General features: G+C 37.9%; 1 protein-coding gene across 4 annotated transcripts in view; it reads right to left on the bottom strand.

Annotated features, from left to right (window-relative positions):
• Positions 1-15,028, bottom strand: part of LOC114261580 (protein kinase and PP2C-like domain-containing protein) — a 132,779-nt gene extending 117,751 nt beyond the window's left edge. The window contains exons 1-3 of one of the 4 annotated variants that reach the window (XR_014346104.1): positions 14,422-15,028; positions 10,211-10,326; positions 9,337-9,440 (exon numbers count right to left, since the gene is read on the bottom strand). The gene's annotated coding sequence lies outside the window, so the exon portion shown is untranslated. The remainder of the gene's footprint in view (positions 1-9,336; positions 9,441-10,210; positions 10,327-14,421) is intronic. The other 3 variants (XR_014346103.1, XR_014346106.1, XR_014346105.1) reach the window with 3 other exon arrangements.
• Positions 15,029-17,111: the final 2,083 nt, after the last annotated feature.

Here is a 17,111-nt window from a genome sequence, read left to right as displayed (position 1 = left end):
GAAATGCCCAAAACACCTCGGGAGGGTCCAAGAGGTAAGTTTCGAAGACTTATGGAACTAGCACGGGACTCTCGGCTTGAGAACTAAATCAAAAAATGCATTTTTTTCACACTTAAGCTCGAAAATAAGCCGTCGGGGGCCAAAATCGTGTAACAGTCACGAGAAGGCCCAGGGAACACGTCAAACACCCCGGGAGGGACCGATGTAAGTTGTGAAAACTTACGGAACTAGCACGGGACTCCCGGTTAGGAAACTAAGTCCGAAATGGCGCTTTTCTCGGGACTCCCGGTTGGGAAACTAAGTCCGAAACGGCACTTTTCTCGCACCTAAGCTTGAAAATAGTGCATCCGGGGGGGGGGGCCAAAATCGGGTGACAACCAAGAGAAGGTCCGGGGAACACCTCAAAACACCTAGGGAGGGACAAACGTGAGTTATGGAAACCAACGAAACTCACACGGGACTGCCGATTTGAAAACTAGGTCGGAGAACACACTTTTCTAACACTTAAGCTTGGAAGTAGGCCATCGGGGGGACAAAATCACGTAACAGTCGCAACAAAGGGACGGGAACACCTCAAACACCTCGGGAGTGACAGACGCGAGGTGTGAAAGCTTACGGAACTAGCACGGGGACTCCCGGTTTGAAAACTAAGTTGGAAAGTGACACTTTTTCCACGCTTAGGCTTGGAAATAGGACACCGGGGGGAGGGGCCGAAACCGTGTCACAGTCGCGAGAAGGACCGGGAAATGCCACAAACACCTCAGGAGGGTCCAAGAGGTAAGTTGCGGAGACTGACGGAACTAGCACTGGACTCTCGGCTTGAGAACTAAATCAAAAAATGCACTTTTTTCACACTTAAGCTCGAAAATAAGCCGTCGGGGGGCCAAAATCGTGTAACAGTCACGAGAAGGCCCAGGGAACACGTCAACCACCCCGGGAGGGACCGATGTAAGTTGTGAAAACTTACGGAACTAGCACGGGACTCCCGGTTTGGAAACTAAGTCCGAAACGGCACTTTTCTCGCACCTAAGCTTGAAAATAGTCCATCGGGGGGGAGGGGGGGCCAAAATCGGGTGACAGCCAAGAGAAGGTCCGGGGAACACCTCAAAACACCTAGGGAGGGGCCAACGTGAGTTGTGGAAACTTACGGAACTCGCATGGGACTCCCGGTTTGGAAACTAAGTCAAAAAATGCACTTCCTAAACACTTAAGTTTGAAAATAGGCCATCGGGGGCCCAAAAAAATCCTGTAACAGTCCCGAGAAGGCCCGCGGAACACCTCCAACACCTCGGGAGAAACCAATGTAAGTTGTGGAAACTAGCGCGGGACTTCCGGTTTGAAAACTAGGCCGAAAAAGGTACTTTTTTCACACTGAAGCTTGAAAACAGGCCTTAGCGGACCGGAATCATGTAACAATCACGAGAAAGCACGGGAAACACCCCGAACATCTCAGGAGGGACCAATTTGAGCCGTAAAAACATAACGAAGAGGCACGGGGACTGCCGATTTGAAAACTAGGTCGGAAAACACATTTTTCTAACACTTAAGCTTGGAAGTAGGCCATCGGGGGGCCAAAATCATGGGACAGTCGCAACAAGGGCCGAGAACACCCCAAACACCTCGGGAGTGACAGACGCGAGTTGTGAAAGCTTCGGAACTAGCACGGGGACTCCCGTTTTGAAAACTAAGCTGGAAAGAGACACTTTTTGCACGCTTAGGCTTGGAAATAGGACACCGGGGGGGGAGGCCAAAAACGTGTCACAGTCGCGAGAAGGACAGAGAAATGCCCAAAACACCTCGGGAGGGTCCAAGAGGTAAGCTGCGGAGACTTACGGAACAAGCACGGGACTCTCGGCTTGAGAACTAATTCAAAAAATGCACTTTTTTCACACTTAAGCTCGAAAATAAGCCATCGGGGGCCAAAATCGTGTAACAGTCACGAGATGACCCGGGGAACACGTGACACTCCCCGGGAGGAACCGACGTAAGTTGTGAAAACTTACGGAACTAGCACGGGACTCCCCGTTTGGAAACTAAGTCCGAAACGGCACTTTTCTCGCACCTAAGCTTGAAAATAGTGCATCGGGTGGGCCAAAATCGGGTGACAGCCAAGATAAGGTCCGGGGAACACCTCAAAATACCTAGGGAGGGACAAACGTGGGTTGTGGAAACTAGAGAAACTCGCATGGGACTCCCGGTTTGGAAACTTAGTCAAAAAATGTACTTCTTAAACACTTAAGTTTGAAAATAGGTGATCGGGCGTCAAAAAAATCCTGTGCCAGTCCCGAAAAGGCCCGTGGAACACCTCCAACACCTCGAGAGAAACCAATGTAAGTTGTGGAAACTAACGCGGGACTTCCGGTTTGAAAACTGGGTCGGAAAAGGTACTTTTTTCACACCGAAGCTTGAAAACAGGCTTCGGCGGGCCGAAATCGTGTAACAATCACGAGAAGGCCCGGGGAACACACCGAAAATCTCAGGAGGGACCAATTTGAGCCGTGAAAACATAACGAATAGGCACGGGGACTCCCGATTTGAAAACTAGGTCGGAAAAAACACTTTTCTAACACTTAAGCTTGGAAGTAGGCCATCGGGGGGCCAAAAACGTGTCACAGTCGCAAGAAGGACCGACAAATGCCAAAAACACCTCGAGAGGGTCCAAGAGGTAAGTTGCGGAGACTTACGGAACTGGCACGGGACTCTCGGCTTGCGAACTAAATCAAAAAAAGCACTTTTTTCACACTTAAGCTCGAAAATAAGCCGTCGGGGGCCAAAATCGTGTAACAGTCACAAGAAGGCCCGGGGAACACGTCAAACACCCCGGGAGGGACCGATGTAAGTTGTGAAAAATGACGAAACTAGTATGGGACTCCCGGTTTGGAAACTAAGTCCGAAACGGCACTTTTTTCGCACCTAAGCTTGAAAATAGTCCATCGGGGGGGGGGGCCAAAATCGGGTGATAGCCAAGAGAAAGTCCGGAGAACACCTCAAAACACCTAGGGATGGACCAACGTGAGTTGTGGAAACTAACGGAACTCGCATGGGACTCCCGGTTTGGAAACTATGTCAAAAAATTCACTTCCTAAACACTTAAATTTGAAAATATGCCATCGGGGGCCAAAAAAATTCTATAACAGTCCCGAGAAGGCCAGTGGAACACCTCCAACACCTCAAGAGTAACCAATGTAAGTTGTGGAAACTAGCGCGGGACTTCCGATTTGAAAACTAGGTCGAAAAAGGTACTTTTTCACACTGAAGCTTGAAAACAGGCCTCGGCGGGCCGAAATCGTGTAACAATCACGAGAAGGCCCGGGAAACACCCCGAACATCTCAGGAGGGACCGATTTGAGCCGTGAAAACATAACGAACAGGCACGGGGACTCCCGATTTGAAAACTAAGTCGGAAAACACACTTTTCTAACACTTAAGCTTGGAAGTAGGCCATCGGGGGGTGAAAATCATGTAACAGTTACAACAAGGGGCCGGGAACACCTCAAACACCTCGGGATTGAGAGACGCGAGGTGTGAAAGCTTACGGAATTAGCACGGGGATTCCCAGTTTGAAAACTAAGTTGGAAAGAGACACTTTTTCCACGCTTAGGCTTGGAAACAGGACACCGGGAGGGAGACCAAAAACGTGTCACAGCCGCGAGAAGGACCAAGAAATACCCAAAACACCTCGGGAAGGTCCAATAGTTATGTTGCGGAGACTTACGGAACTAGCACGGGACTCTCGACTTGAGAACTAAATCAAAAAAATGCACTTTTTTCACACTTAAGCTCGAAAATAAGCCGTCGGGGGCCAAAATCGTGTAACAGTCACGAGAAGGCACGGGGAACACGTCAAACACCCTGGGAGGGTCCGATGTAAGTCGTGAAAAGTTACGGAACTAGCACGCGACTCCCGGTTTGGAAACTAAGTCCGAAATGGCACTTTTTTCTCACCTAAGCTTGAAAATAGTGCATCGGGGGGGCCAAAATCGGGGGACAGCCAAGAGAAGGTCCGGGGAACTACCCAAAACACCTAGGGAAGGACCAGCGTGAGCTGTGGAAACTTACAGAACTCGCATGGGACTACCGGTTTGGAAACTAAGTCAAAAAATGCACTTCCTAAACGCTTAAGTTTGAAAATAGGCAATTGGGGCCCAAAAAAATCCTGTAACAGTCCCGAGAAGACCCGTGGAACACCTCCAACACCTCGGGAGAAACCAATGTAAGTTGTGGAAACTTACGCGGAACTAGCGATTTGAAAACTAGGTTGGAAAAGGTACTTTTTTCACACTGAAACTTGAAAACAGGCCTCGACAGGCCGAAATCGTGTAACAATCACGAGAAGGCCCGGGGAACACCCCGAACATCTTAGTTGGGACCAATTTGAGCCGTGAAAACTTAACGAACAGGCACGAGGACTCCCAATTTGAAAACTAGGTCAGAAAACACACTTTTCTAACACTTAAGCTTAGAAGTAGGCCATCTGGGGGCCAAAATCATATAACAGTCGCAACAAGGGCCGGGAACACCTCAAACACCTCGGGAGTGACAGACGCAAGTGTTGAAAGCTTACGGAACTAGCACGGGGACTCCCGGTTTGAAAACTAAGTTGGAAAGAGACACTTTTTCCACACTTAGGTTTGGAAATAGGACACCGAGAGGGGGCCAAAACCGTGTCACAGTCACGAGAAGGACCGGAAAATGCCCCAAACACCTGGGGAGGGTCCAAGAGGTAAGTTGCGGAGACTTACAGAACTAGCACGGGACTCTCGGCTTGTGAATTAAATCAAAAAATGAACTTTTTTCACACTTAAGCTCGAAAATAAACCGTCAGGGGCCAAAATCGTGTAACAGTCATGAAAAGGCCCGGGGAACACGTTAAACACCCCGGGAGGGACTGATGTAAGTTGTGAAAACTTACGGAACTAGCACGGGACTCCCGATTTGGAAACTAAGTCTGAAACAGCACTTTTCTCGCACCTAAACTTGAAAATAGTCCATCGAGGGGGCCAAAATCGGGTGACAGCCAAGAGATGGTCTGGGGAACACCTCAAAACACCTAGGGAGGGACCAACGTGAGTTGTGGAAACTTACGAAATTCGCATGGGACTCCCGGTTTGGAAACTAAGTCAAAAAATGCACTTCCTAAACACTCAAATTTGAAAATAGGCCATCGGGGGCCAAAAAAATCCTGTAACAGTCCCGAGAAGGCCCGTGGAACACCTCCAACACCTCGGAAGAAACCAATGTAAGTTGTGGTAACTTACGGATCTAGCGCGGGACTTCCGGTGTGAAAACTAGGTCGGAAAAGGTACTTGACAAATTTATTTTGGTTACAACTAGTTTAGTTCTCCTCCCGTACGAAATTGCTGGTCCATTTTAACTATTCCAAACATCCCAAAAAAATCATCTATGTTTTTTTATTTATTCTTTCTTTCAATTTGTAGGGAAAAAAATACATTATTTATTGACCCTACTAAAAGGCATGAATGCTGAAAATTGACAAACAGTTGGGGATGGAACGAGTATTTATAAATGAGATGACTTGAAGACCAATCCCATCCAAAATCCAAGTTAAAACCACCTTAGACTTTGCAAAATCGTTGGCCACTGCTCGAGCCATGAAAATCCCTAGAGACTGCTTCCACTTGAGATCTCAGTTTTTTAATAGATTGGGTGTCTGCTTCCACTTGAGATCTCAGTTTTTTAATAGATGGAAACAAAGTTGATTGAAAACTCACAATTTTAATACAATGGAAGATTTTTTCTTTCAAGCTTGTCCCTTAGCTATCCTTCAAGTCAAAAGTTTTCCTATAAAAAATTGGATATGTTGTGGCTAAGATTTTTCTTTATACTTTTGTTTGGATTTGACTTGCTTTCATATGTATTTTTGCTTCTATGATTTTGTTAAGCAGTCAAGTCACACAAGGAGGGTTCTTTCCATTCTAGTTGCTCCCAATATGTATTATTATTTCTTCTATGATTTTGCTAAGCAAACACAAAGGAGGAATAAAATGATTGATATTTGCTCCCAATAGGTATTATTTCTTCAATTGTGATTTTGAAGGTTGGAGCTAGTCCTCCTAGGCATTTGTACATCAACTTCTCAGCACACCAAAATCCCATCCAATCAATTTCCATCTGATTCAAATTCTTGTTAGCCCTCCAACACATAGGAGTATAATGAGTGATGTTGGCCCTCCAATACTACTAAATCAATGACAGCCTAAGTTTTCTAATCCAAGATTAAATAGTCTGAGAATTCAACCTGACCAGCCTTAAGACAACCAACTTTATTTTGTTCATGTTGTATCTCAAGGGGGAATAATGAAGGAGAATTTTCCTCTTCCTGGTAGATAAAATCCAGAACGAGACACAAGGAGAAATCCCGGGCAAAAATTACATAAGAGGGAAAAAGGCCAAACTATACATCAGCCCATAAGCTAAATTCTTCCGGAAAATCAATCAAGAAACAAAAGAAAGAGATTCCTAATAGTATTTATCAATAGAGAGAGAGAGAGAGAGAGATTCCTAATAGTAATCTACGTTACACGGACTCGGGTGCGGGTATCGGGTACGGGTGTGTATCTAAGGGTCGGACACTTTAAAATTAAAAATTAAGGATACGTGGATACGGATCCAAATTAGGATACGGGTATGGAGATACGTTAAATAGTTATTTTTAAATATATTTATTATATGAAGATGAGTTTAAAAAGTTTAAGGAATAACAAATTTTATTAAAAAAATAACAAATAAATAATAAATAAAAATTATAAACATTATTTTAGACATAAAATAAATTATATTATATATGATAAAATAAATTATTTTAATTTTAGACATAAAAGTTATGTTATTTATGATATATTATATTATATAATATTTTTTTGAATAAATAATATTATATAATATGAATAATATTATATTAATATAATTTATATTATATATAATTCAAATTATATTAAAAAGAAAAGTCAGTGACCTATAGAAATAAAAATTGTGTTAGCTTCGCAGAGACGACGGAAGAGGAAGACCTAGAAAATTGGTTGGTAGAGCAATGACTTCGCAGAGACGACGGAAGGGGAAGACGACAAAGAGAGTCCGAGATCGAGCTCAAAGGGGAAGACGACGAAACACAGTACATCGACTTCGCAGATCGATCAACTTCGCAGATCAAGCTTCGCAGATCGATCAACTTTACAGATCGATCGATGCTCTGCAACCGATTGAAGTCGAAGGCTTCTCTCCTTGCTCTCTTCTCTTTCGATTCTTCTGCCGTATCCGTTTCTAAGGAGCCGTATCCCGCACCTGTACCCGTGTCGTGTCGTGTCGACACAGGTACCTTCTAAATTCCAAAGAGTCCATGTAACATAGGTAGAGGGAAAGAAACTTGAGGCAACAGAAGATGGGCAACCCACAAACACTCATCCACAGGAGCCGAAATACATAAAGAGAGGCTAGGACAACCCTCACAAGGGTCGACTAGGCCAGAAACAGCTCTGTGGGACCTTGGCTGGTTCCGACAGAGACTCAGAGGCAACAAAAGATGGGCAACCCACAAACACTCATCCACAGGAGCCAAAATACATCAAGAGAGGCTAGGACAACCCTCATGAGGGTCGACTAGGCCAGAGGGGCATTCGGCTGAAGTCGAAACAGCTCTATGGGACCTTGGCTGGTTCCGACAGAGACTCAGGGACCAGCGATACAGGATGGGTGGTGATAGGTGATGGCTGGTTGGTGGTAGCGGCTGTGTGAGTGACGGTTTTTAGGGTTTTGGCTCTAATACCATATAATTTAAGAGAGTACAAAGCTTGAGTGATGATTATGATATCATCACCTTTTATATTAATCAATCAACTATTACAAAAGGAAGCCCTAAGGCACTGATTAAGAAATCACCTTTTATATTGATTGATTGACTGACTGATTAAAGAATCACAATCAATCAATCACAATCACAATCACAATCACAATCTAATCTAAATAAGGAAATAAGGAAATATTCTAACAGCTTCTGCTACTATAACACCCCCATCTCAAATCATAACAATTGTTCACTTTGAGCTAGGCCCTCAAGGGTTTAAAGCATGTTGTTACTTGGAAGGAATATGAACTCATTTATATAGCCCAGGAACTTTTCCCACCTAGACGATGTGGGATGGAATGTGATGTACAATAATGAAAGTGAATTCACTTATATAGCATACTTAACCTAAAATAATAACCATATAAAAATTCTTTGACAAGGAGGAGTAATGCCCTTGGACTTCTGCACGTACTTAAGTCAATAAAGGTGAACACTTTTGCAAGTGTCCCAACAATTGTTGGGCAAGAATGGACATAAGAGCATAGTCAACAAGTATTCATTATTCCCTAAACATCTATTCAACATCAAAATTGCCAAGTGAAAGAAATGTCCTCAATATCATTACCTTCCATTTGGGCAAGTGTACTAATGAAGTTTTACCAGTAAATACACTAGCTATGTACTAAACGGAGAGGAGGGAAAGATGAATCGAGCACTCACAATACCCATAATTACTGTAAAATCCAATGACAAATTAGCAGACGTTAATCAAGTTTTTGAATATTCTACTGAAATCAAACCTTCAAGTAGTAAGGCAAGACATTGTTGATTGCCTAAATTTCAGTTTTCCCATCCTTTCTGGATAGTTCCTAGCATCCTAAATTTCTAGATGAAATAAATGAACATTCACCTTAAACATGCTTTCATATTATGCCAGCCAAACCACATGTTATGAGTATGCTTGAAACAATGGCATTTGGATCCTGTATGCACAGCGACATGCAAATTGTCTTATTATTGACTATATTGACACTTACGATATTTAACTCGCAAAGAAAACAATTCTATCAGAAACTTTATTAGTCACATTACTCTCTGGATAATTTCTGATCCAACTGAAGATGAAGCATTTTCCATGTGTCTTTTCAATAAAGTAGGTATATAAGAACAACATACAATCATTTATTTATCTGAGCTGCGAACTCCTGTCTCTGTTATTTGTTCATAGCATGTAATGGACCTCTCTAATAATAACTAAAACAAACATGCAATGTATAACAAGTATTGCAGGCATGCACAGAGTGATCTTGTATGCTCTGTGTAAACTGAAGTCTAAATGCTTCATTAGCATGTTTTTGAACAGATACTTCATTAGCCTGTTTACTAACGCCAAAATTAAGGACATTTTGCATCATCGATACTAAATGTACATCCTGGACAAAACAAATATATAAAGGGAAGGACGTGTCAATAATAGCATATGTATCAGTAATATAGTAAGTTAGAGCTTCTCGGAGCAGTAATGAACTCACCTAACATTGTTTGGGGTAAGCTCATTGAGTGCTGATTCAATAATGGTTGGGCTGAATTTAGAGGGCAAGGATGACCCCACTAGCCAATCATTAGGAGGATACAACTGCAAAATAATTTCAAACGAACAGTTGATGTCAGCAAAGCAAGTGACTGCTAAAGAAACAACATACAATCACTCAGACTGAGTTTGAACAGGATGAAGATGGGGAAAGAGAACAAAAATTCAACTATTTAATTTCTTGTATTTGTTTAGCAGGAGAAGGGTGGAAAATACAACAAAGTTAAATATCTTATACAACCCACACCAGAATGGCAACTTTGCTTCTAGATTCTTACAAAAAAATACAGTCACTTTTTTCTCTCATTAAAGTAGCCAACTATTGTAACTTTCTCACAAAAAATTAAACCAAATGCAAACGAGAAAATAAATTTTCCTTTCACCTTTTCTTTCACTTCACTATCTATCACTTTTGTTTTCCATCATATTTTTTACTCTAATCAAATGGACCCTCAAGATTCTCATTGAAAAGTTGAAGTGCAAAGCAAGAAGCCAAAGAAAGAGAAGCAGAGAAAAGCTGAACCTCTTAACTACATCTTGTAAAAAAATAAATAAAAAGTGAAAAAAAAAAAAAAAAGAAGAAGAAGAAGAAGAGAGAATCAAAAACTACACTCAAGTCAATCAAAGAAACGTCTCCAGGAAATATCGAATTAGTAGTGCTTATCTCCAAAAACCGGCTTTGTATGAATTTTACTGGTCAAAACAAGTCTAAGCTGAGATTGAGCCTAGCTCCTATGCTACTGAACCAAGCTCAAGCTCCTTGTACTTGGCTGGCTTCATCTCATTTACAGTCTAGATGAAGTAGGAACCTTCACCTTCATCTAGCACATGTTAGCATAATAAACTGACTCAGCTTGCTTAATATTCAATGATCCAAACTCATCAAGGCAAGTGGTGGGTTGCTCTTAAATTGTCCTCCAACAATGCTTCACTGCAAAAAAGTAGCATCAATCTTTTCCTACTTAAATGGTACAAAGAAAATTCCACATAAAGACTTAAATATATAAATAAAACCATCAAAGCAATCATGGCTTACTAAGCCAAACCAAGCCTTAGCAAGCTCATCAAATAAATTGAATTCTACACCATTTATAAGTGAGCTTGACTTGTGAACTGAAGCTTGTACCCTATACAGCTTTCTGTAAAGAATGCACCTCAGACAATAAAAAACAACAAACATCAGGATAAGAAGAAATTATACCATTCAAAACCAATCAACCACCTCTAAATTCAAATGACAGGACTTTTTTTTTTTTTATCAGCAAAAACAGAATTTATTGAATAGATCAAAAAAGAGGCAAGGATGAGGCATCCTCTACAAGTAAGAAAACACAGAAAGAAAATGCATCTCCAACAAAACAAAAAATAAAATCCAGAAACAACTCCTAATCCAATAACCACTTGCATATTCATGCCACCGTCATCCATCTAAGAATAATCATGGGGAGAATTTGGCTAACCATGGGCCATGCAACTTTTCAACCCCCAGTTAGCAGATAAGTGGGATCTCAAGGATGAAAAGTTCAAAGGATAAATTATTTATCAAAAAAAAAATTCAAAGGACAAATCAAAAGATGGGCAGCTTATTCATTATTTCATCCTCTTGGAAAGAAGATTAAAAAAAGAAGAAGACTATCAAGACATAGCACAAGGATGGTAACCGAGACTGGTACAACATCCAAAAAAATGAACGTTCTGTCGACAAAAGAATTTGAAGAGGGTTGCACATGCTACTTTTATAAGTATGGTGGGAACCGTATGTTAAAAATGAAATTGCAGTTGTCATTTCCTTTTTCCATTGTTATAAAATCCTATTTTCTCATAAAGTTTGTACAAGAGACTATCAGGTTTGAAAGAATTTTGGTCATCATTGAAAAGAATATACAAAATAAAAATAAAGAAGATAATCCAAATTCTTAATTAAAAATCGACACAAAAATAAGAAGAAAAACATCTCCACAAAGGTAAATAGCCTAAAATTGCAATGCTTTCTAATGCAATATCATGCACAAGGATCAAAATTTTGTTGCAGCATGACATTTAAAAAGACTCCGAAAAAGGAATATCTAGTAAACATGCCGCAAATGCAATGGAAATAGCAAAAAAAATTTGAAAGCCAGGTGAACACTTGAAGCACAGAAGAAGATTTATTAATGCATATTAAAATAATTTCCAACAGCGCTATTACGGCAAAAGCACACTTAGAACAGTTTCAAAGCTGATATTCTTTTGTACTATAAAATAATCATAGACAAAATATAACATTGTCATATGAACTCAACATTTTAACACAAGTAAAACAATTCAAAATAAAGGTCATAGCAATTAGAAACTAATATTCCAAAAGATCTTCCAGTTATTCTGATATTGGTTCACCTCTTCTCCTTATCTACTTATTCTCAAAGAAATTCGAGAATTTTTTATGCATATGCTTTTGGGTTCTAAAAACTCAACAATAAGGCTAAAAGAATAATAACCTTTTGTTCTTTTTAGACTATATTGCTGTCGACAATAAATTCAAAATAATAATAATAATAACCATCCCAAACATTTTACGAGCGGTTTTCAGTTTTTTATGAAAAGTTTACTTTTATGAATATCAGCATTTTGGTTTTGCAACCAAGCTTTATTGTACTAGAAAGCAAAGACATTCAGCTAATTCCATGCAAAGAGAATTTTCATTTCTGTGCAGATAAAATAGATTCAAAGAAACTTTGATGTCAAATGCGTTGTCTAATTCCCCTGCTAAAATGAATATAGAGACCATCACTCTGGTCCACTATTGCCATATATGACCAAGCTTTGAAACCATACTGTTTAAAGTCTCATTTTCAAAAGAGATACCTACAAAATTAGGGCCACCATTATACAGAAGCTCCAACAACTCAAGGAACTAGACTATCTAAACCAGTAAAGATCATGTTATTGCCCATAAACTACGCATGATACGAACATGCCGACACAGGAAATTTTCAAAATATCAAGACATAACACATTAGTAATCCAAAAAAGGGATCAATATCAAATGTTTCGACTCCAAAATAAAAACTACACCTCCATTAAAGATTCTCCTGTTGTGCTCCTAGATGCATCACCAAAAACAAATCACTGAAGACTCCGGCCCATTTCTTTCTTCTTCCCCTTTTTTTTTGACAAGTAAATATATTAGAAAGGTGCCAAAAAAAGGAGCACAGTCACCACTTTACACCGGCTATGTTTGATTTCAGTTTGGATTAGGCAGATAAGATACCCTCGAATGTGTAAGCCAGGCAAAGGCATTTTAGTCATTCACATGCAAAAGAGTTATCCCCGGTTTAACTATCCCACCCCTAGGACAAAATAATCCCTCATATGTAGGTAAAGGGGTCACGTGGGATTAGCTATTCTAAGCAACTTTTGCAGTACCAAATGTGGGATTATTTACGAAACAACACAAGGATGAGGGAGGAGTCACAAGTCACTACATCTTAGTTGCCAACTTCATATGCAAATGGAAATACAGCATGAGTTACATCAGACAGATCAATAACAAAGGCACATATGCTTCCACAGTCCACCATTAACAGTTGGCCTCTGAAAACTCCCACTAATGAAAGCCAACATAACTTGATCATTCATTTAAGAATGGAAGTCAATGGCTTTCATGGATGAAATAAATAGACTTGGTTATCAAAAAGAGGACAAAGCATGTTGTTCTTCTCATGCAATATATATATATATATATATATCGAGCTTTTTTTCTCTTGCTAAAAAAATAAAAGAACAGAATTCGATGTACATCATGTACTAAACAAGCTCTCAAATACTTAACACTGATAATTAAACAGCCAAGACATAGATAAAAGATACTTGCAAACTGCCTTCAAACACAAAGAAAGAAAGAAAAAAAAAAATTCAAAATGGTGCGAATCAAAGAGGGGCTCACTAACAATGGCATTTTAAAGAGCAGTTCTATTTTCACAAAAATCAATCACAAAAGCCGGCACAACTCTAACATGGTACAAGACCCTATTTGTGGAATTTAATAGGTTCATTTTAGCGAGTCAAAAACTACCCTTCGAATGTTCACAATAATACTAGAAGACAACATTTTTCATTCATGTCATTTTAACTAATACTATGAAACAACACCACTTTAAACATCAAGATGGTCAACAGAGAAAATTATCAAAGTGAACACAAATTAGACAAAAATAAAAACAAAGATCAAAAGCTTTCCTGATCTGCTGGATGAAATTACCCACATCATAACCCATACAAGTAACAGGGCATAGTATCCATTCTCGTATGCAGAAAATCAAAGCACAATCTAAAAAATAAGAAAATCATAACTAGAAAGGCCTCGAAATAAATAATTTCCTCCGCATAAAAAAGCAGTAATAACACAATGATATGGCTATGCTGCCTAGTATTGTAAGCACAGCACAATTAAAGATCTCACCAGCTTCAACAGCCAAGTATGAGCCAAAACGTTCAAAGAATCATAGCATATCATTCTTTTGAGATGAAAAACATAAATGTTTCAAGATTCCCAAAAAATTAAAGTACCAGAGAAACACGAAACAAATGCCACTAAAACAGATCAGAATATGAAAGTAATGTGGGTTAAACAATGTATAAACCAAACTAAAAAGAGAACTGCAATGCAATACCACTTTCAAATTAAACAAAGATCATTTCAAAAGATAGAGACATCTAATATGGTGAATCATTCAAAACTAGAGTCATCATGTACATCATGTACTAAACAAGCTCTTAAATAATAATTAAAGAGCCAAGACATAGATAAAAGATATTTGCAAACTGCCTTCAGACACAAAGAAAAAAAGAAAAATAAATAAATAAATCAATGAAAAGGAAACCACAGTGCAATCAATTTCAGAGTTGGGAATTTACGAGATTACCAGAATGTTCTACGAGAATTTCACACAAATTCTACAGATACAAGTTGAGAATTCAAACAACTAAATTTGGCACAATTAATATGTAAATATATAGCACATATTATGTATGTAAAATTACTAACCTTGCCAATTGTGGCGAAAATGGACATGTTCCGTGACCTCCCAAACCCTAGCCGCCGAATCAGACATCCGGGTGGATGCCGCCACAGCAGGAAGAAGCGATTTCCTCCCAATCGTTTTTTTAAATTTTTTTTCCCCTAAACGTCTCTCTCTCCCCTCCCCCATTCCCCCCTCTCTCTCTCTCTCCCTCTCTGTTTCTCTCTCTAGGGTTTCCCTGCCCTCCCATGGCTTCTCACCTCTCTTCTCTGTGCAGGTTTCTCTTCAAATCTCTCTTTCTTCGAAGCCGTTTTGGGAATCTTCAACGTTTATGGAGTGAGAGACATGGTGAATTCACATAATTTGACGGGGGACGATGATGGATCTATCGTTGGGGAGAAGAGAACGGAGAGGACGTTGAATTGGGGGTTCCGTTGCCGAAGAAGGCGAGGAATGGAGGCGGATTGGTTGGGAATGTGAAGAAAGTGGAGGAGGAGGAGGGGTTCTCACTGTCGATTCTAGAGAGAGAGAGAGAAACCCTAACCAAAACTTTTCAGAGAGTTGGGTTCGGGATGTGAGCTTAATCGCAAATGAGGAGAGAGGAGCATAAAAAGATATAGCCGTTGTTGGGTACCAAAAACACACCTCAAAATTCTAATAAAAATTCCGATAACCAAATTCTTTTGAAATTGTAATTCGAATAAAAAAATTCAAAATTCTTTTCCAATTGTGCAATCAAACACATAATTCAAAATTTAATTTAAAACTCTTTTCAAAATTCGTAACTAAACTCTTTTTAAAATTTTATTTAAAGAAAAATTTAAGAAAATATTTTTTTATTTTATGTTTTAAAATAATGATTTTATTTTTTAAAATATTTAATTTTTTTTTAATTTCAAAAAAATTTGGATGGCCATATATATATCTAAACTATAACAAATTATTTGGCCAATACTTAAAAAAATAAGGGCAAATTACAAACACCCCCTCGAGGTTTGGTGAAAATACAGATTCTCCTGAGGTTTGAGAAATTACATACCGCCCCCTGATATTTATATTTCCATAACAAATTACCCCCTGAGGTTTTTATTTTCATACAGATTTCCTCTTAATTTGTTATGCAAATTTGACCTTCAAGGGGTAATTTGTAATTTCTCAAACCTTAGGGGGAATCCATATTTTCATCAAATCTCGAGGGGTGTTTGTAATTTGCCCAAAAAATAACAAAAAATATTTTTCAATAAAATATAAAAATAAAAAAAAATATTTTGATTAAAAAGTTTTTGAATTGAGTTTTGAGTTTTGAGTTATATGTCTGGTTATGAGTTTTAAAAATAGTTTTTGAATTGAGTTTAGAGTTATGTGTTTGCTTATGATTTGAGTGTGGAGTTGTGTTTTGAATTTAAAAATTTTACAAAAATGAAATAAAATATTTAAAATGAAAAATAAATTTTTCTTAAAACGTTTTTAAATATTTAAAAGAAATAAATTCGAAAATTTTCAAAATACAACTCAAAATTCAAAAATTTAAAACTCAAAATACAACTTAAAACTCTTTTCAAAACTCAAAATTCTTTTCAAAATTCAAAATTCAAAAAATCAAAAATATTTTCAAAACTCATAACTAAATAAATTTTTATTTTTTTTAAACTGAACTCACAACTCCACACTTAAAATCACAATTTCACACTTAAATCATAATTATAAAATTAAACTAATGGATTTTACCTTTAACTCTTACACTCACTAATATGCCTTGCACGTACTCTCTCTCTCTCTCTCTCTCATACAGAGATGAAATTAGGATTTTATTACTACAGGGGTTAAAAGATAAATAATATTTTTTTACCGTATAGACCAATGCACATATATGTACAATATGATATATAAATTATACATATACACATAAAAAAATTTAAATATCATATAAACAATCTCTAATAGAATGAATAAATTTTTTTTTAGAAAAATAATAGAGAATAAAAGATGAGAAAAGAATGAAGTATATATCTTTTATACTAAAATGCTATTTTATTTATAAAATAATACATACATATATATATATATATATATTTAGAAGTACTATGGAAAATAAAATTTTCACAGAGACAGAAGGTCATGACCCCTCATAATCTTCTCCTAGTTCTATCCCAGCATACGTACACTCACCTCATTCTTTGAATAAAAATAAAAATAAAAATTATCTTTATATTTTTAAAGTTATTTTATTTTATTAAAATATATTTAATATTTAATATACAAATTCTATTTTTATAAAATTGATATTGTTCTAAAAATATATTTAAAATTTTAAAATGCAACTAATATTTCACATATTTAATAAAAATTTAAATTAATAATCTAAAATATATAAAAATTTATAGAATTAAAATAATTTGTATGACTTAAGTTAATATAAATAATAAATTACTTTTCTAATTAATATATATATATATATATATTGGTAGGGGAAAACGTTTAGAATAATACAATTGTAAATAAAAATATATTAATTCAAACCACGCAAATAATAACTCAAGCCGAAATAATAATATAAAAAAAAAAATAGTGGCCATGTTTGATCTCACACACAAAGTAAGATTTGTCCCCACACAAACTAAACTTACACATCACATAGACTAGACTTGTATCCCTACACATATTAGACTTGCACCCCACACCCTACATACATTAAACTCGTGTCTTACATAAATTA

Source organism: Camellia sinensis, chromosome 12 (genome assembly GCF_055761805.1).
Source record: "Camellia sinensis isolate YWXY chromosome 12, ASM5576180v1, whole genome shotgun sequence".
Taxonomy (NCBI): Eukaryota; Viridiplantae; Streptophyta; class Magnoliopsida; order Ericales; family Theaceae; genus Camellia; species Camellia sinensis.
The sequence above is the reverse complement of the archived record's forward strand: the minus strand, read 5'-3'. Positions and strand labels throughout refer to the sequence as shown.